This window comes from Amblyomma americanum, chromosome 1 (genome assembly GCF_052857255.1).
Source record: "Amblyomma americanum isolate KBUSLIRL-KWMA chromosome 1, ASM5285725v1, whole genome shotgun sequence".
Lineage (NCBI taxonomy): Eukaryota > Metazoa > Arthropoda > Arachnida > Ixodida > Ixodidae > Amblyomma > Amblyomma americanum.
The window spans coordinates 437,684,598-437,704,716 of NC_135497.1; the positions used below are offsets into that span (position 1 = coordinate 437,684,598).

At 43.0% G+C, this 20,119-nt stretch overlaps 1 protein-coding gene and 1 long non-coding RNA gene across 5 annotated transcripts in view; one reads left to right on the forward strand and one right to left on the reverse strand.

Annotated features, from left to right (window-relative positions):
- The window catches only part of LOC144125279 (uncharacterized), an 84,908-nt gene that overhangs the window by 50,283 nt on the left and 14,506 nt on the right, over positions 1 to 20,119 (forward strand). The gene's annotated exons all lie outside the window — the stretch shown is intronic.
- Positions 1,230 to 20,020, reverse strand: LOC144115902 (uncharacterized). Of its 4 annotated transcripts, none has more exons than XR_013311606.1 (5): positions 19,872 to 20,020; positions 19,652 to 19,720; positions 17,718 to 17,915; positions 14,723 to 14,800; positions 1,230 to 3,807 (listed from the first exon to the last, which is right to left on the reverse strand). It is a non-coding gene; the product is annotated as an uncharacterized LOC144115902 (long non-coding RNA). The 4 variants fall into 4 exon arrangements; XR_013311605.1 differs by adding an exon at positions 5,667 to 5,768 and having other exon boundaries at positions 19,652 to 20,020; XR_013311603.1 differs by having other exon boundaries at positions 19,652 to 20,020.

Genomic DNA, 20,119 nt, shown 5'->3' on the forward strand with positions numbered 1-20,119 from the left:
TGCACGTTTCTTTGTTGCAAGCGCACTCTATCAAGCCGCTTTCTAAGCTGTCCAGCACGTTAATGTCATCCTGGCCGAGACCTTTGCTGCGGATGAGACGCTTTAGGGAAGCGATAATGCCGATTATGATAGAGGCGTTCACGGCAACTGCTGTTAGGTCCGCATCCTCGTCTTCAATCCCAGACAAAGTTGTACAGAAGGAGCGACGAGCCCCCTCAAATGCATGTGCGCGCAGAATGTACAGCATGCGTCATCTTTGTGTAAAGCGCTCCAGGAGCGCATTCATCTCCAAAAAAGCAGCACCTCACCGCAGCTACTAGGTTATTCAAGCAACCTTAGAGAGAGAGAGAGAGAGTTTATTGATGGGAAAGGCAGAGAGGTTGGCCTGAAAAATAAATATCTGGCCTGCTACTCTGCTCTGGGGGACGGGAAGAGGAGATAAAAGAAGGTCACGATGGGGGACGATGATGATGGGAGCCCTATCGGAAAAATACACTCTACTGGGCATGATGGAACCCGGCACCCGACATGATGGTGGATTATGGTGATGGCAATGGTGGGTACCCAACATATTGTTGGGTAATGGGTGCCCGCCATATCGCTGGGTGGTGGGTATCATGGTGGGTGCCCAGTATAGTGGTGGGTACTGCTGGGTGCCGGGTAATACACTGTTGACTGCCCAACATAGTGGCGGGTGCTCGTGTGTGCCGGGTAACATGTCGGGCACTGTTGGGTGGCCAGCATAGTACCAGGTACTGGTAGGTGCAAGGCATTATGGCGGTCATTGCTGAGTGCCTAGCATAGTACAATGTTTAATGCCGTGCATTGCTCAGGTGAAGCTATTGTGGCAGGCAAAAACAGAATATTGAGTGATGGCCATAACGAGCAAGCTGGGTAGCAGCATGACTGGCGTACGCATGGTACTACTGCTTTATACTGTGGCTCGGCATGCTCGACGTCAGAAATTTGATGAAACAGCATGTGGAATGGGACTCAATAAAATATTACAGATACCGGATATAATTATAATGAGACACGCTGTCTAAACTCTATATGATGCATTACACTAAGATTAAGGAGCACATTCACTGCATGATAAACAAAAAACTGATGCACTGCAACCTGCAGAGCATAAATTATGGTGAAGTAAAAGGAAAAATACGGCTGTCTCATTGGCCTGTTTGCAAACAGAGAAAAACAACCTGCTACCATCACAGGTTTATTTGTATGCAGAGCTTGTACGGCACAACCACTGGCTTACATAGAGCTGCTCAATGATACTTGTGCACTCATGCACAGCAACGCTCCTGGGACAGCATGGTGTGGAAAGGTCATCGATGTCTTGCCCAAGTCTGTAAAAAAGGAATGAGGATGATCACCTACAGGAATGGCAGCAGTACAAAAGTATTAATTTCTTGCCACGTTATGAATCCTTCGGGCTGCAATTCAGTAAACTACCACAAGAAGTCATTCCCTCATACAGCCTCCGCAGTTAAGATGGGCATGTACTAATTAAGGACGCACTGAGGCAGATGAAAAACTACTTTAAATAAAAAAAACAAGGCACACTTTCTGACATCACAAACGCGAGACAAGGTCCGTTTCGCTCAAAAAGCGTGAGAGCGCTCGCGTTGCCTTAACAGTTCTTAAACTATCTGGCCAAGCGCCGAGGATCAAATCCTCAGAGAGGGGCGATGTGTCCATAGGCTTCAGAGCAGATGCGAGTATGAGTCTTTCACGTGCATACGCTGGACACGCCACTAAAACATGTTCTATAGTGTCTAGCACGCCACATGTGGTACATTCCGGGGAGTCCGCTTGTCCTATTAAGTGCAAGTATTTGCGCGTGAATGCCACGTTTAAACGTAGTCTACGGATAACGCATGCAATAGGGCGAGGTATTCCGCGAGGAACTGAAAAGGTCATCGTCGGATCTAGCCGTTTAAGGCGGATGTGGCGGGTGTCTGGCAGGGCCCAGTACCTAGCCGTCGCCCTCCTCATCGGTTCCGAAAGGAGACAAGTTGTGTCCACTATAGAGAACGGTACAGCTGTACGCAGGCCACTGCTGAAGGCGCTCCTTGCTTCAGCGTCGGCGGTCTCATTTCCATCGAGTCCGCAGTGTCCGGGGATCCACTGAAACACTATACGGTGGCCATTTCCCTGAGCAAATGATACAAGACTAATGATATCAAGAGCCAGAGCTTGGTAGGCTGTGTGGCGTAGGAAGCATCCTAAAATGTGTAGCGCAGGTTTACAGTCGGTGAAAATGCACCACTCCTGAGGCGGTTCTCCGCAGATGTGGCGAATCGATTCCCGAAGGCCCATAAGCTCTGCAGCGGTTGAAGTAGACTTGTGTCCCAAAATGAATCTGCGGGTCGTCTGTTCTGCAGGAATTGCGAAAGCTGCTGTTGATGCATTTGGAGACGCAGATCCATCAGTGTAGACATGCACACATTTGTGGTATTCTGACCAGATGTAGGCAAGTGCGAGTTGCTTCAGTCCGCTAACCGGCATCGCAGACTTCTTGATTATGCCAGGGACATGCAGGCAGACTGAAGGCTGAGCCACTACCCATGGGGGCTGCAAGGAATGATGTGGCAGGGCATAGTCTGATGGCAATTCGGAGCGATGGAAGCGCAGTGCGCGTGCAAAACTGCTGTCCGGTCGCTCATCAAAAATCTTCGTCAGCGGGTGACAGCGCTGCCGTGTAAGCGCACGTAAATATACACGAAGTGGTTCGTGTGACAGGTAGACCGATATTGGGCACGCACAAGATTCTTCAACCGTGCCTTTGTTCAAGGCACAACGTGGTAATCCGAGGCATATCTTGAGCGCCTGTGCTTGGACACTCTCTAATGTCCGCAAGCAGGAAATGAGTACTCATGTTAGACAGTACAGGAAGGCTGTAACGAATGTAGCCAATAAAGAGGGCCCTATCGGAAAAATACACTCTACTGGGCATGCTGGAACCCGGCACCCGACATGATGGTGGATTATGGTGATGGGCAATGGCGGATGCCCACCTTACTGTTGGGTAGTGGGTGCCCACCCTTATGCTGGGTATTGGGTATCATGGTGGGTGCCCAGCATAGTGCTGGGTACTGGTGGGTGCCCGGCAATGCACTGTTGACTTGCCAGCATAGTGGCGGGTGCTCGTGTGTGCCGGGTAACGTGTCGGGCACTGTTGGGTGGACAGCATAGTACCAGGTACTGGTAGGTGCCAGGTATTATGGTGGTCATTGCTGAGTGCTTGGCATAGTACAATGTATAATGCCGTGCATTGCTCAGGTGCAGCTATTACGCCAGGCATAAACAAAATATTGAGTGATGGCCATAACGAGCCGGCTGGGTAGCAGCATGACAGGCATACGCATGGTACTACTGCTTTATACTGTGGCTCGGCATGCTCGACGTCAGAAATTTGATGAAACAGCATGTGGAATGGGACTCAGTAAAATATTACAGATGCCGGATATAATTATAATGAGAGACGCTGTCAAAACTCTATATGATGCATTAAACTAAGATTAAGGAGCACATTCACTGCATGATAAACAATAAACTGATGCACTGTAACCTGCAGAGCATAAATTATGGTGATGTAAAAGGAAAAATATGGCTTTCTGCTTGGCCTGTTTGCAAACAGAGAAATACAACCTGCTACCATCAGAGGTTTATTTGTCTGCATAGCTTGTACAGCACAGCCGCTGGCTTACATAGAGCTGCTCAACAATACTTGTGCACTGATGCACAGCAACGCTCCTGGGACAGCATGGTGTGGAAAGGTCATCGATGTCTTGCCCAAGTCTGTAAAAAGGAATGAGGATGATCACATACAGGAATGGCAGCAGTACAAAAGTATTCTTACCCTGTTATGAATCCTGGCTGCAATTCAGTAAACTACACCAAGAAGTCATTCCCTCATACAGCCTCCGCAGTTAAGATGGGCATGTACTAATTAAGGACGCACTGCGAACTGCGTCTAATTTTGTTCCATGCAAAAACTGAGTCACGAACTTTGTGGCGCTTTCTGTCTATGTTAATCGCGTTTATTTCATAGACAACTGAATTTAAAGATGGGACATTTTTTCCCACTACTCAGTTTCCAGTTTCCATTTGTGACATCAAGACCAAAAAAGACTCTGTGATCACTGTTTTGAAGTGAATAGTGGTGCAGCGTACCTTCATGCATATGCCCACAATAACTGCCATGAAGCACCACTTTGCTTGTGAAAACGACCACTGGTAGTGGTACCTGCATTTTATTAGACACTGGCTTCAAAACCTCTTTCCAGTGAAAGTAGGTTCTTTCAAATTAGAATGCAGGAATTTATCAATACAGGCCATCATCATCATCAGCCTGACTACACCCACTGCTGGGCAAAGGCCTCCCCATGTCTCTCCAATTAACCCTGTCCTTTGCCAGCTGCACCCACCGTATGCCTGCAAGCTTCTTAATTTCGGCCGCCCCCTGCTACACTTGCCTTCTCTTCGAATCCACTCCGTTGCCCTACGAACCTTTATTTATTGATTTGTTTATGCTACCCCTAAATTCCCTCCACAGGAGCAGCTGGGATACTTTTTATTATTACATTAAACACAGGAAAGATTAATAAACAAAATAAGCATAGCCAAAGGCAAGCAGGCTGCTACTCATAACTATTTGTATCTAGCACAAAAATATGGATACCCTTTTCATCCAACCATTCGTACTTGATCAAAATACAAAAATATGATTTCAAGTCAGTTTTCAAATGGAACACTTGTCACAAAAAAAATTTCCCTGCAAAGAGGTAAATATTCAAACAATAAACAGGAAAGCAAACTGAAAATACGTGGTTAGCTTTAAGAATCTTTTGGCTGCAGCGCATACTTAAGTCTAACTAAGCATAGCTCTGGTACTGTACATAGAATATAAAAAATCTGATCAGGAAATCATTTATTTCTGCTTTAATTACCATGTAAGTATTCTACTTACGCACTATAAAATGCATTCAACCATTAGCTCGTTAGCTTGAGCAAAGGTATACACCAGTTAAGATGGCGAAATGGACTAGTTGGTAAGAATTCATATCAATGTAAAACAGTGCAAAAAGCATTAACACCGAGAGAACGTAAACCCAGTCCTGACTCGCAGTTTAATACACAACAGAAACTTATTTACAGCCTCAAGATATGCAGTGCAGGAAGGCGCGCAATCCAAAAAGGCCGCAACAGGACACACGTTCGCCATTACTGCCGCGCCAAAAATGCAGATTCCTTATAATAGTGAATGGAGAGACCCCTGATGCAATCACCTCCATTTCTTCGGATATGAAAGGCTTCTGACACTTCCCACATTAACTGATCCCAGTGAAGGAATATGAAAGAATAAAAATCTCAGTCCTATGCAACAAAATGTTTCTTTCATCCTTTCAACTGCACCATTCACAGGAGGCACAGTGCGCTGACAGTGCACTGTGAGCCTGTGAGCATGCCAGCGTAACAAGATAAAAAATTTTCTTCCTGCTGACACCATGGTGTCTGACTGATATAATACTGACCACACAACATTAGCACCTATGGCAACAATGGCAGGTAGCCTGTCTTGTCCCTGAGACAAAACTGAAGCGGTATGCAATCTCCCTTGGTGTGAGAAACCACACATACTTTTACCTCAGACTCACATTTCCAAGGCCATGAGATAGCTTATTAAGGTAGTATGACAGCAACCTTGTGCCCTGCTGGCCTATCCTGAGCTGATGTCTTCACTTGGCCTTGTATCAAACCTGCACACACATATACAACCAAATCTTGTGAATAGCTGGCTATTGCTAATATTTTAGACTGAATGGCAATACCATATGCTGGTGGCAAAATCTACTGAGCATTGACTTGAAGTACAAGACATCACTCTTCACCAACTTTGAATATGTCAACAAGAAACTCAGGATAGGAACTTTTGTCCTTGGGTAGTAAGCCTACCAAACATGCCATGCTTTCCCCTCCATAAGAGCGTAAAGGAACTGCAGTCTCTTCGTCTGGCACTTTAACACTAAACTCCAATCCCATGCTTTCCTTTTTGAAGGCCTTACAAACATGAAGTAGTTGTAACTAAACACTTGTAAGGCAAGGCCTTGCAAACTGCGCTAAATGTTTTAGTCCACACACACAAAGAAAATATTACTCAGGATAGGAGCCACACCTGAGCCTGCCCAAACTTTTCTTCCACACATAAAGGCCCTTCTGTTTCCTTACAAACAATGAATCAAGGTGAAATTGCAAAACCTTGGAGACTGCATCAACAAAAATACCACAGTTGTGGACAGACGAGCTTTTGCACGAAGAAAAAGAAAAAAGGAGCTTGCATGTGTTCAAGAGTGGTTCCTATCGCGAGTGATATTTCCCTTGCTTGTGTAGACGAAAACATTGAGCGCAGTTTTAAAGGCTTCGCCTTGCAGGTGGTTAGGTACAGACACTTCGTGTTTGTAAGTTCTGCCAGCTAGCCTAGAGCCATAGTTGCAATGCTGCAGGTTAAAATGAGCAAGGCTGGGGATTAGATTTGAGTGCTGAAGCACCACATGAAGGGATTCTGTAGTTCCTTGATGTACGGCCTTTGTCAAAAATTACAGCCTAAAGAGTTTGCTTCCAAGCTGCATAACGAGGCCCTTGTAACAACCTGGGAAGCCTTAGATTACAGTGGTGTGATGAGAGCTCCTCTTACCTTCATGAGGTCCAGAAGGCCTGGTGATAGGTAGCAAGACACACACCATGGCCTAGAAGCAAACTTCTTGGACTCAAAATTTTTGACAAAAGGTGCATGTATGCAGGTGACACCAAAACACATTTGCTGGGTGTATCACCCAAGGTCAAACAAAAAGCAAACTTGTTTTGAGCTTCGTGGCAGCATATTCAAAGGAGGTAAAGAGGGGTATGGTAGTCTCATGTTTGAAGTCAGTGCCCATGAGGCCTTGCCACTGTCAGACTGCCTCTAGCTTTGGCCTTTAGCATTTTCGGTCTCTTTATGATGAAGCCAGCAAGCTCACACCTGTTACCGCGTTGTGCCACGTGTGGACAGCAGAGGGAAAAGGATGAAAGTAAAAAAAACAGCTTAAGCCTTTGTTCCATAGCACTAAGATTTTAATCTTTCATCTGGACCAGTAACGTGGGAAGTGTGGACAATGCTTCATATATGCAGAGGTGGGGATGACTGCATCAGCTTTGTCTCTGTTTACTTGTATGATAAAGGAATCTGCATGTCTGACTTGTAATGTCAGTGAACACATGTCCAGTTGTGGCCTTTTGGTTTGCGTGCGTTTTTTCCACAGCCTGTTTTTTGGCACAGTGATTTCTACAAAAAAGCACAATTCTGAAATGTTGTAGGGAGCAGAAAACATCAACTTCACATATTTTGCCACCATGTATTCTAGAATCTTGCCAATACTCTCCTAAGGGGCACAAACATGGAGGGTAACGAAAAGTGTTCAGCTTAAGTTTAGGACAATGCAGTGAGCTATGGAAAGAAAAACGATGGGTGTAACATTTAAGAGACCTGAAGCAGGCAGAACGGTGAGGGAACAAATGTGGGTTATTGACATGCTACCAAAATCAAGAGGAAGAAATGGGCTTGGGCAGGGCTTGTAATGTGAAATCAAGATAACTGCTGTTCCTTAATGTTAATGAAGTGGATTCTAAGGGAAGGCAAGAATAGCAGGGGATGCCAGAAAGTTAGGTGGGCAGATGAGAATAAGAAGTTTTCTGGGATACCGTGGCCACAGCTGGCAAAGGAGATATATAGGAGAGGCCTTTACCCTGCAGTGGGCATAGGCTGATGGCGATGATTTAAGTTATGAGAGAATTTGCGTAATTATGGTTGTAGTATGCACTTTGATCCAGTTCTCTGTTCAGTTTTTTTCACACTGTTGGTCACACTGTAAAACTGCTTTTACACTGTTTCTACTATTGCTCGCAAAAGGGGCAAAAGGAAGAATACTGTTTTCTGTCTCGACTTGTATTTTACTCAGCTCTGCCGTTAGAGGGTATGAGCTTACGATACGGTAGTTTAACTAGATAAGACTGCGAAAAATAAATCGCCATGACTTCTTTCAATATTCTAGAAATATGACCTCAACATATGGTCCTGTTTAAAGGAGCACTAAAGAGGATTCTGAGCTCACCTTTTTTTGATAGGAACTCGATCTACACGGTGCAAGCTTTCTTAGAAACTTTGAATTGTCCTGTGGTGCCGATTTCCATATTACATCGGATGAAACGTCCCGTTTCCCACCTTTTGTTTCTTTAATTGACCAAGAGTAGGAGTCAACCAATATGAGGAGAGCCTTACAGTCAGTAACATGGCAGCTTGCCACTTGCCATCGGTGGTGTGATATGTAGTAATACGTGGAATGATTTGTGAAAACAAACAGTCCACGGAGATTTTTATTTCTGTGGGCCTAATTGGCAGCTATGCTGTCTGCAACTAAAGCTATTCGTAGAAACCTGAAAGCAAAGCAAAGGCAAGATCCGCCACATGACTGGCTCACGGCACTCCCCGCACTACTTGACTCCTACTCTCAGAGGTCAGTTAAAAAAATGGTGGGAGCTAGGACATCTAATCCAATTTAACAGAAAAATCGGCTGCACAAGACAATAATTCGAGGCTTCCAAGAATGCTCGGAGCATGTAGACAGAGTTTTCATGGTAAAAATACGAGCTCAGAATCCTCTTTACTACACCTTTAAAGAACTGTGTTGCATCTAAACATTTCAGACACTTTCCTTGCGGCGCTTCCAAGGCACAGTGAACGTGAATAAATACTGAAAGGCTTCAGGAACAATCAAGCGAAGTTGGCATCATTTAATTTAACAAACCATAAAACCAGTAAAAAGATCATTTACATATCTCACCATTGTTAAAATCTGGACATCAACATAAGGCAATTGCTAGCTCTTTTGTGAATGTTGGTATAGTCTGATACATATCAAGAAAGAAGCAGCAGATACGATTCAAAGGAGGCCCTCCAGCCGATGACGTCGAACGATTTTTCTTATGCCATGGTTAATTTGCTTTCGTCTGGCTCCCCCTACGACGCCACCCTAGCAGGACTAAGGGGATTAACCACATTTTGAGAGTAAGTCCTCGCCATTGTCTGGGTGCAATCATTTGAGGGAATCTGCCGTTTTGTTTTTTGAATTTTACCCAACTATATAAAAATTTCACGAAAGTTGTTACACTCGACCAAAAATCAAAACGTCAATCTTGCACAACCACAGGCTTGGAAATCTCATCATTTTTTCACATTCACTATGCACCACTTTGGAAATTCCACAAGACGAGTGTCTCAGGGGTTTAGATTAGTGGTAGAAAGTTCACGACAATGTGAAAGAGGCTGAACACATAACTAGATCAAGTATGTGGCACTACCAAAAATAGTACACAAATCTTCTCTTAGCCCCCAAAAAAGTGGTGGAAAAATATGTCGAGCTAGTGTTTTCTTCAGCACCCTCCTCCACCCATATACTTATTAAAGGTCAATTTAAATGTTTTTAATTCTGTCACTCCCCTTGCATTTTAGTTAAGGTTGTGATTACTTAAGGTGCAGATGCACATTTATGTCATTGCTTGCCAATTGACAGACTTAAGCGTTCAACCATCTTCGAATTCCTCAAAACCATCACAGTTTATTACATTACTCAGGCAAATCTTATGCCAGCTTGTTTTTTACGAAAAAAAATTCCATGCCAAAGGCGCCGTCTCAAGTTCGAAACTCGTGTAACAATAAACAAATAATAAACTCAAAAAAGGTCAAAAAACTGCAATTTTTCAATTTTTGATGTAATTTTATGTTCTCACAGTAATCATTACAACTACTTTCTAAGTTGCCTGGCAGACAAAGAAGCCAAAAAAATGTTTCAGCGAATAGAAACCGTAAGCAGAGTCAGAAAAAAAATTTCTTAATTTCAGTAAAGCAACTTTTTGTACCATATTCTGCTGTGAATTCATTGTGAGGTGATACTAGTAAAAATATGAAAGGTAGTAAGCTGCAAATTACCATTGAATGCAATTTATTCTGGAGAGTGATTGAAGTAATTTTTGTATTATGCAAGAAAACTGTTGAAAGCTGAGCACCGATGCCAAACCTCAATGTTGCTCTGTGCCTGCTCTTTACTGCAGTGCTCACTAGAGCCGGTTGCAAACCATACCTAAGCAGTGCTGCAAGGTGCTCCAAATGGATGTTCCTATGTTTGTGGGTTGAAAAGCCTGGTGGCGTGTTTATCCATGTTTCAACACTTGAAACAATTGGGTCACTGATTACGATGTAATTCTAGCATGCACAGTTGAAGTACCACTGGCTGTTTCACATGTAGAGAGAAACTGGGAGTGCGACATCACCTCGCTTTGACAACCGCTGCTGCCAAGAGCCGGCTAGAATGGGTGCATATTTATTGTTCATGTACCTTTGCCATCAATTCTCCCCAGCTGTCGGCAGCTGTGCTTTGCGAAGCACGGCAGCCATCCACTCCCAGTTTTCCCTTAAGTGTGAAAGAGCCTGCACATGAAGACGACGTTATGAAACACTACTGTTCTTTCCAAGGTGCTCTTTTAAACCACTTAGTGAGTTCAATTTGTTTTTCTTGAATGACTTCAAGGAAGCAGAAGACAGCCATCATTTCATAGCGCTTCTTGCATCCGCGCAATGAGGAGCGTGGCTGCAGTGGTCTTTGGTCCGCATCTCCAGTTACCACGAGGGTTGACTTGATGCTTTTGCTATGTGGCCATTAAATTTTTATTTTTTGTAACCGTGCCCTTGAGTAGACTTCTGTACTCCAGAAGCTGAAAGCATTCACGCCCAGCACACCACCTGCAGCACTGCTTAAACCTACACTTGCAGGTGGCTCCAGCATGCACTGTACTGAGGAGCAGGCAGGGAGCAATACCACAGTAGGGCATTGATGCTGAACTTGCAAAATGATGCTTTTTTAGAACAAAAATTACTCGAAATAAACTTGTGATAATAAATGCAACTGAATGTTATTGTGCAGTTAGTTATATTGATTTTAATGGCGCAAAAGCAACTGAGGCTATGATGCGCCAAACACACGGTTAGAGCTTTTGTTAAAGGTTACGCTTTTTATATCTAAAGCTTGTATAAAACATTGGCGTCTCTGAGAAATTTAAAAATGCTTGAAAAATCACCCAGTGCTTGATCTCCTAAAAGTAACATGGGGTGTAGTGGGATGTATTCATTGTACAATGTTGTGAAATATTTTTTCCTCAGTTGTTCGTTTTTTGCATACAATTAAAATGTGGTTTACCATGAGTTCATCGCCACACATTTTGCAGAAAGGTTTGTCTTTTTTTGTCAGTAAGAAGTTGTGAGTAAGGTGTGTGTGTCCAATGCGTAGTCGACACAAAATAACTTCTATGAAATGCTCCTGATGTGTACATGATCTTCATTCTCCCAAAACAGGTTTTATAGAATGTAGTTTGTTGTTTGTCTGTTCGTCCCATGCAATCTGCCACTTATTCCTGAGTTTACTGTGCAGTAATTTAGAAAAATCCCTCTGTGGTATATTAACTTGTTTTATATGGCCAATTCTAGCTTGTGCTGTGCAAGCATCTGCTCTCTCATTACCTAAAATTCCAACATGACTAGGGACCCAGCAGAATATAATGTTATGTTTTTGCTTTGTAATTTTAACTATGTTATGTATGATTTTTCCTACTATGGGTTCAGCAGCATTTGTAGAATGCAGCGCTTTTAGCATACTCAGTGAATCAGTGTAAATGATGCTATTTTTTGTTTTGTTTTACTATTTGTTCTACAGCTACAAAGATGGCATAACTCTCCGCAGTAAATACCGATGCATACTGTGGCAATCGTATCATTTTTTCATTTGTTCCTTGAATTACTGCACTTCCGACATGACTTTCTGTTTTTGAGCCATCAGTGTAAAATTCAGTGTGTCATATTTTTCTTGTAGTGCAAAGAACTCTTGTAGTATGTGCTCGTGTGGCATTTTCTCTTTGTTTACGTGTGTCAGTGTGAAGTCACACACCGAAGGAAGGCTTTACCATGCTGGTAGATATTCATGTCTTTGTGCAATATTCGGTAGGGCGTCCAGCACTGCTAAATCTTCACATTTATCTTCAAAGCACATTATTAGTGGCCTGATAAAATGTGGTTTATTATTGAATAATCTCCTAGATGGGCACTTGGTAACAATGGGATAGCAGAGATGTTTAGGGAGAGAACGGGTTTTTAGGATGTACGTGCATGTTAGTGTGACTCTTCTATCCTCTAGTGTGGGCTCATTAGCTTCAACATAAAGGCTATTTACCGGGGATGTTCTACATGCTCCAGTTGATAGGCGCAGGCCAAGATTATGAACAGGGTCCAGTCGTTTCAAGTAGGATGCTCTTGCCGAACCATATACTATGCACCCGTAGTCCAGCTTGGAGCGCACTAAAGAGCGATATATTTGTAATAGGCATGCTCTATCCGACCCCCACCGTTTTCGCGAGAGTACCTTTAATACATTGAGGGCTTGGGATGCTTTCTTTTTCAGGTTGTTAATGTGTGGTAGAAATGTAAGTTTCTTGTCAAAAGTGACGCCTAAAAATTTATGTTCCTCTTTGACTGCAGTGTAGTTTGATTCAAGCACAGATTGGGATCGACCTGTAGGCCTCGTCGTAATGAGAACAAAACAGCTACTGTTTTTTGAGGGGAGAACTTGAATCCATTTTTCTCTGCCCAAGCAGCCAGTTTATTTAGTGTGATTTGTATTTGTCTCTCGCAGGACAGTATGTTGGAAGAAGTGTATGCTGTTTGTATGTCATCTACATAAACTGAATACATTATGGACTTAGGTATTACTTTGGCCAAAGAATTCATTTTTACTATAAAGAGTGTTGTACTTAAAATGCATCCCTGGGGTACGCCATTCTCTTGGGTGAATGTCATTGATTGAGTTGCTCCTAGATGGACTCTGAATGTGCGGTTAGTCAGGAAGTCGTTCAAGCAGTTTAGCATCCTGCCGCGGATCCCTAGCTCTGCTAGGTCATGGAGGATGCCGAACTTCCACGCGGTATCATAGGCCTTCTCCAAATCGAAGACCCCGATACAGTGGTTATTGTGCAGTTTACTACCTTTCTTATGCTTACCAGGACCACATGACTATGCAACTGACAGCTGAATATGCCGCAGAAAGCGACTTTTCTCCAATTTAGAATTTTTTCTGGCACGGCTTAGGTTTTCTCATCGCTGAAACGTTTTATAGGCTGCTTTGCCATTCATACAACTTCTGTGAGACCATAAAATTTGGTAAATAATTTCGAAAACGGACAGCTTTCCACTTTTTCAGTTTAAAAGTAAAGAAATATGAAACAAATTAATTTCAAATTTTTGTAACTGAAAGCATAATGTCTAGTCTAAAAAAATTGATAGTTATGCGTTCTTTATTCAGCCAAATGAAAAGTGATAGTGCATGCATGTGGTACTTCAGATATCTTTGGCACATTTTCCTTTCCACTGTGCAGAAAACATAACACCATGCACCTGCATAGTGCTTCACATGTTTATTATGTGCATGAGTGCACGTCTGTGCGAATGCATACTAAAAATAAAAAACACTGCAATTTCATAATGCCCGTTGCCAGCCCAAAGTAGCTGATTCGATGGTTGAATTGAGAAAAAAGCTGCTTCACCAGCCGCATAGCAAGCATACGCACCATGAATGCAGTTCTGATCTTGCTGTGTACAATGGCTACACACAGTCAGAGTGCACAGAATGCCCAGCGCAAGCTGCAGCGCTGATGTTTGCTGCTAACCTTTCTTTCAGTTATCGCTGTTGCGCTCTTTTAACGAGACCCTTCGCACTGTTGGCTATGCTCGCCATGCTGCCTTCTTTGCATTTCGATGGTAATGGCCCCATATGGCGATATAGCGTTCCTCCAGAAAGCTCACGAGTACGCCACTCACTATCTCGGCTCAAATCTACAATGGGCGTTACCACGTGTTTCTCGCTTTTCTTACACGTATATCTATAAGTGTTGTTTTCTGGTTAAAATGACATAAGTGCTTTCATGTGATCCTACCTTACCAGTCTAGCCTGACTTAGTACTTCCCTTTAGTGCCCCTTTAAGATGGGGCCACAGCACAATTATTTTTGGCAAAAACAAGCTGGGATAATGATTCTTATAGTAATAGAATAAACTATATGCATTTTTTAAAGGAAATCGAAGATGCTCAAACAAAATCTGTATCAGATGACTTGGAATGACCCAATTTCACGTTTAAAAACTAAAACACACCATCACAAAGTTATTCAGTCTTGTCACATGTCAGCTGCACAAAAAACATGCACTGACGTCTCATCAACCGGTGTCTGCTGAAATTACTATTTTTGTGTTGTGCACCCAGATATCTCATCTAATCCACTACATACATCATGATACTTATGTGAGCCCACTTATCAGTTGTGTTATAGGCAGCACCTTTCCCACAGAATGATGTATGGAGTCTTCAGCATACTTTTCTGTGAATACATCACAGTGAAGAGATAAGGAAAGGCAGCTGCTCTACTAACACAAGAATACATAAATGATCATGCACCACAGGTCTTTTCTCCTCCAACTGTACCAACAACCCAAAGTCTCATTAAAAACTTTAGGTGCTCTTTGAATGACACGAGAAAGTTTTACTGGCTGAAATGAAACAGTTATGGTATTAGTGAGGCCACACCTGGATGCGCAGGTAAAGCAGTCAGACCCCATGACACGGCACAGCTGTGCAACAAGCAGGCAGTGATATTCTTGCTCTCTGCAGTAAAAAAATGAGATGAGAACATCATCATAAGAATGAGAAGCATTCAAAGCAAATAAAAAAAAAACTATAGACACTATACCACATACAAGATGGTTTTGGGGCGGTTGGTTCAGCATTTTCCCAAACAGCGCTCGAAGAGACAGACAGAAGGATGAGAAACACTACACACATTGCGCTGAATTAACAGAAGAACTTTATTCATTGAGCATTACAATATGCACAGTGCAGAAAAAAGAGCCAACAATCAGTCTCGTCACATGCTCCATCATTATTCTCATCTTTCCCCTTCCAGAAATACCCTTTGTTTCACTAGAAGCGATAGCAATGCACTGCTCATGCATGTGTCTTTATAATCAGATTATATGCAATACAGTGATAGTTGACTGAAACCGAGATGAAAAAGCACAGAAAATTACTGAGCGTAAAACAATGCTTGATTATAAAGACACATGCATAAGTAGCACCTCCCCATCACTACTAGCAGAAGAGGCATTTTTGGAAGAGGGAAGATGAGGGTAACGATGGAACGTGACAGGACTGATTGTTGACTGTTTTATCTGCATTGGATATATAGAAATCCTTCATGAATAAAATTTAGTTGCCAATTCAACAGCGTGTGCGTCTTCATTCTGACCACATCTTCCAGCACTGCTTAGAATAATATATACAAAAGCTGAAGTACATCCAGCACATGAGGTTTTCCTCTTGGGTTGGCCCATACAAAAATTGCAGCTTTTTTTGCTTTTCATCACAACATTCAACACACTGACCATTCTCGCTATGCCAGGTAGCCTGCAGACTGCCTTTAACCTTTTATAAGGTGCAAGCTGCATGCATGTCTCACCATGGCCAGTCTCGAGGGGAACGTGTGCTCTATTTCTTACGGCCCTTGCAAAAGGGTCTGTTTCTGCCTCTTGCCACATCACGGTGGGGTCGCCACTGCTCCACCGTTGCATCCGCCATTCACGCGGGAGGAGAAGGCGCGTTCGCTCCCGGTTTCGTCCACGTCATTGGTAACCATCAGGCCCTTATGTTTCATCCTTTGCACTGTATGCAAATACTGTGAATCAGACCCCTTTCCTTTGTTTTGCCATGTGAGAAATCTGAAACAAATTAATGTTTGTGCATGCTTGCCTACAGTCCGACTGTGCATGATAGCATGTATTCTTCAAGCACAAATGTCAACCGTTCTACCCTTTACATTTCACAAAAAGTCAAGACTCTCAGCCTTTGTAGTTCGTCTTCTGGCAGGTCTGCATCAGAGTGCAGATTGATGTGCCATGTGGAGCATTAGCATGGCAATTTTCAAAGTGTAAAGAATTCTGCAGCATTAATATAGCTCCTGAAATTTCAAGCACAGCTTCTTTAGCTTTGCACGACAGTGGCATTAGCAAGAATTCATGCTGCACCCCAGCAAAGTGCATCATATAATTCGTAAATGGAATGGGCACTGAAAAACCCCAACACTAGCCACAGGAGTGCAGTGCGATGACAGCACGTTGCACACACGTAACGTCCAAGAGGCATAGATCTGCTCCTCTTGGAAAGGCATTTTGAAGTTTGCCAGTGTCTCACAACCGTCCATTCTGCCAGATGACAATGCATAAATTAGTTGTTGAAAATAACTGCCAGCAATTCAAAGTTCGGAACTGCGCTTTGAATAAATCAGCCTTCACTAGCAAACAGACTTATCTCAGAGGCAATGACAGCCAGTGTGACACAGTGTATTCTCTTGCATTTGTACAGCCTCCTCATCGCTTTTCATAAACCTCCCAAGAATATGAACTTTCCTCATATCATTAAGGAAACGAAGATACACCCAAAAAGCTTATTCTTCTCAACCTAGCATAGGTAAATTAAAGCACACTGCAATGTTTTATGTTAGCTGGCTTAGCTTAAGATGTAAGGAGCTGAAATTAAGGTTTGTGATGCTGAAATGTTAATAAGTTCCTGAATTTAAAAAAAAATAGAGGGCAGTGAACATTCAACCGCACGAATGGCTGGCCATAATCTCAGCCCTTCTTTTATAAAAATGTTTAAATGAAATATTTTATTAGTAGCTTCTTCAGGGTATGCTGCAAGTTAAATGTATACCTCGACAGCAAAATAGGGTGCTCTTTATTATAGCTAAAACAATTCATCGGACATAATTTCTGAAATTGCAATACTCAGTACGCATCACTATCTGTGCCAGCACACACAACTTGTACTGTTGCTTTCTGGTGACGTTAGGCAGACAAGAATGCCTACAAGCAAACTTGTGCTCAACCCGAAAACTGCTCATTGGGAAAACTCATGTCCTCAAACATCTAGCAGTTCGGCGGCAGCAATGACACCAACATTACAATTTTTCCTGATACTTGCTAACACATTAGTCATTAGTATTCCTTCGAGGTATCGATACAGGTCTCTCGTTTAAGGAGGTTTGGAAGTATATGGGGGGCAAAATAATTCAGGACATGTGAAAAGTGATATCAGTGTAATTAAGTATTATATTCATTGTACCGCAATATTTATTTGACAGTCAAATGTTAGTGTATGTGAGTCTGACTACACTCTACATGTATCGTCTCAAGCCAGCAGCCAATAATGGCGGTACAGGATTTACCACTCGCACGTAGCGGACACTTTTGCCCCCGATGGTACATTTTTATGAGGTGAGCTCAAAATTTTCACTATCTGAGTTTTCCTTCTCTTCCCCTTAGCATTAAGCATCATTTAATCATGGACCACGAGACATGCAAGAAAATCATCAGAGTACTTCCTTCTGGATGAGGAATGAGAGAGTGATTCCTGCTTTTAAATATCTTCACCAAGCACATTTTGTGATAAATCTGTGCGCATGTGGGCTGCACTGAAGACGTGCACGCTCAGCATTCTTTGTTTTTTTTAATTTCGGTGCTGCACTCACCATGAATTAGCGGCCGACAGCGCGAACCAGGTGAATGCCACCCACCACCGCAGATGCAGGCAGGGAGCAAGCGGTCGGGTCTTCCCGCCTCTAGCAACAGCAGACGGAGTAACTTCTGGAGAAATACTCCCATTGCTTCTGCGGTGATTGTAGAGGCCGCAGGAAAGAGTGAAGCAGTCCCCTTGACACCAGCTTAGCCTGGTATGCATACAAACGGTAAAAGTGCATTCAGAATGGTTCTGGAAATCCAATGACATCATTTTAAAGCCATTTTGACCCCACGCTTTGTAGAAGAATGGTGAACACATTTGCACCAATGACTTCGTTTTTTAAAAAACCTAAAATGCGGTGCCTATGTTTTATCTACCTATAAGAACACTTGTAATATATTTGAAGATTGCTTCGAGGCAGTTTACTGATGGAAAAGGCTGGAAAGGTCAACAATGTTTCCAAATTTATTTTCCCACCAGTGAGGGCCACATCAAACTGAACACCTGTAACCCTTATTGCCGTACTTCATGTCCACTCCTCATGTAATAGTACCCTGTAATGGGGCCTTTGAGTATCAATATATAAATAACTAAGTAAATACCGATGCTTGAAAATACACACAGAACACCAGGGGGACCATTACCAAAAAAGAAAAACATTCTGAGTGGTTTGTTTTCTTGTTAGGTAGTAATGAGCATGTAAAATATGTTATGTAGATGTATCATATTCGTTTGCCGGCACTTGAAGCAAAAGGAACGCGAATCCCCAAATCCTAGAAAGGGTTCAACATTTTTCACATACTGTAATGGCTGAAATGCAATTCGTTTAAACCAGCATGATTATCCAATGTGTACTGAGATCCAAAAGCTAATTTAAATGCTGTCCTGAAACAAGCCATAAAATAACACTATGTCGGAATTCACACGCTCCTTTTCATTCCGTACAACCCACAAAGTTTAGTTTAACGAGGAGGCAAGATCCGTGTTGTAGGCTCCAAATTGGATGCAGACGAGCCACATGCAGACATCCACCTGCGAAAACTCGTTATTAGAGAGCATAGTGATATAAGAAATGAAAGAATGTGCCACAACATTGATTCCCGTCAGTTATGAATAGAGAAAAAGAGAAAACTAGAATATTTAACGCAATCAGCTCCCCTAAAATTGCAGTCTGTCAACACAAGTACTTCTGTTATCATGGCAACTGCCAAAACCTGTTAAAGCACCAAGTAAACCCCGGAATAATAAAGGCAGCACATACAAAATGCGAGTATGTGTGAAAGGATTCAGCAGGCATTAATTACGCATTGTAGCATGCAACAGACATGACGCCCTTTATATTCCAACCATGATGAAAATTTACAGGAGCAAAAAGACGCAGAAACACAAAAAGCTTAACAAACGAGTGTTAAATTTTTAACAGTGATTAGCAAATGGTAGACAGACTTGCGCTGAAGCTTCTCCCCATACTAAAAGCCTGTAAATAGAAGCCCGTTCCTGTATTTTATGGCATTCTCTTGGTGAAAAGAACCACACAGGCGAACTGGATGGACATGCTCCGAATGGTAATGCATCTTTTCAGCTAATGATAAGGACTGAGTTGCACAATCGCAACATTTGAAAGCTGGCCTGCAAGTACTCTCTTACTTTTGCACCAACTGAGAAATTTCACATTGTGCTAAATAGGCGCACTAAATTTTCCGTTCAACGGATTCGCAACATGTACGTAGCATATATTATAATCGGCGACAGCTTTCTGTGGCTGAGCAGAAAATACGAACGCGAAACGTCGGCTCTCACAAGCGCGCTGCACGCACGCGCTCACGAACCAACGACGCAAGCTTGTGAGCCGGCGGTGAGAGCTCGTAGCTTCCGCTGCATAGTCACTCCTTCAGAGGCAACTTCACAGAAAGCTGCGTCCGAGTCTATAGAGAATATTCTTACCTTGAAAACTCCGTTCGTGACGAAGTCACCGGCACCGCACCATTGGCGCAGACATCGGCACAAGACCTGCTACACAATGAGCACATTCTATCACATAAGAAGCACAGTAACAACGTCCATGCACTACGATTTCAAAACTGAGACTGTGCACCGACTTCTTTGCGACGTCCTAGAACAAAAGGGACACTGATTGGAAGAAACTTCGTCGGCTGCCACTGACCCTGTTTGACAAGTACGGTGCGTTTACAGCGGTACGCGAACCTACACTCTTCTGTGGTTACATACGTGCACGAGTCACACTACAATGCAGGACGGTACTGCACAAAACACTGAAAACCCGTCCTCGTTACACATGGGCAAACCGCGGCGCACGCCATAATAGACGGGAAAATAACATCGACGGTATAGTGACGAAGGTGAAGAAGGCCTCTGGCTGGCCTAGCCCCCTGCCGGGCAAAAATGCGATGC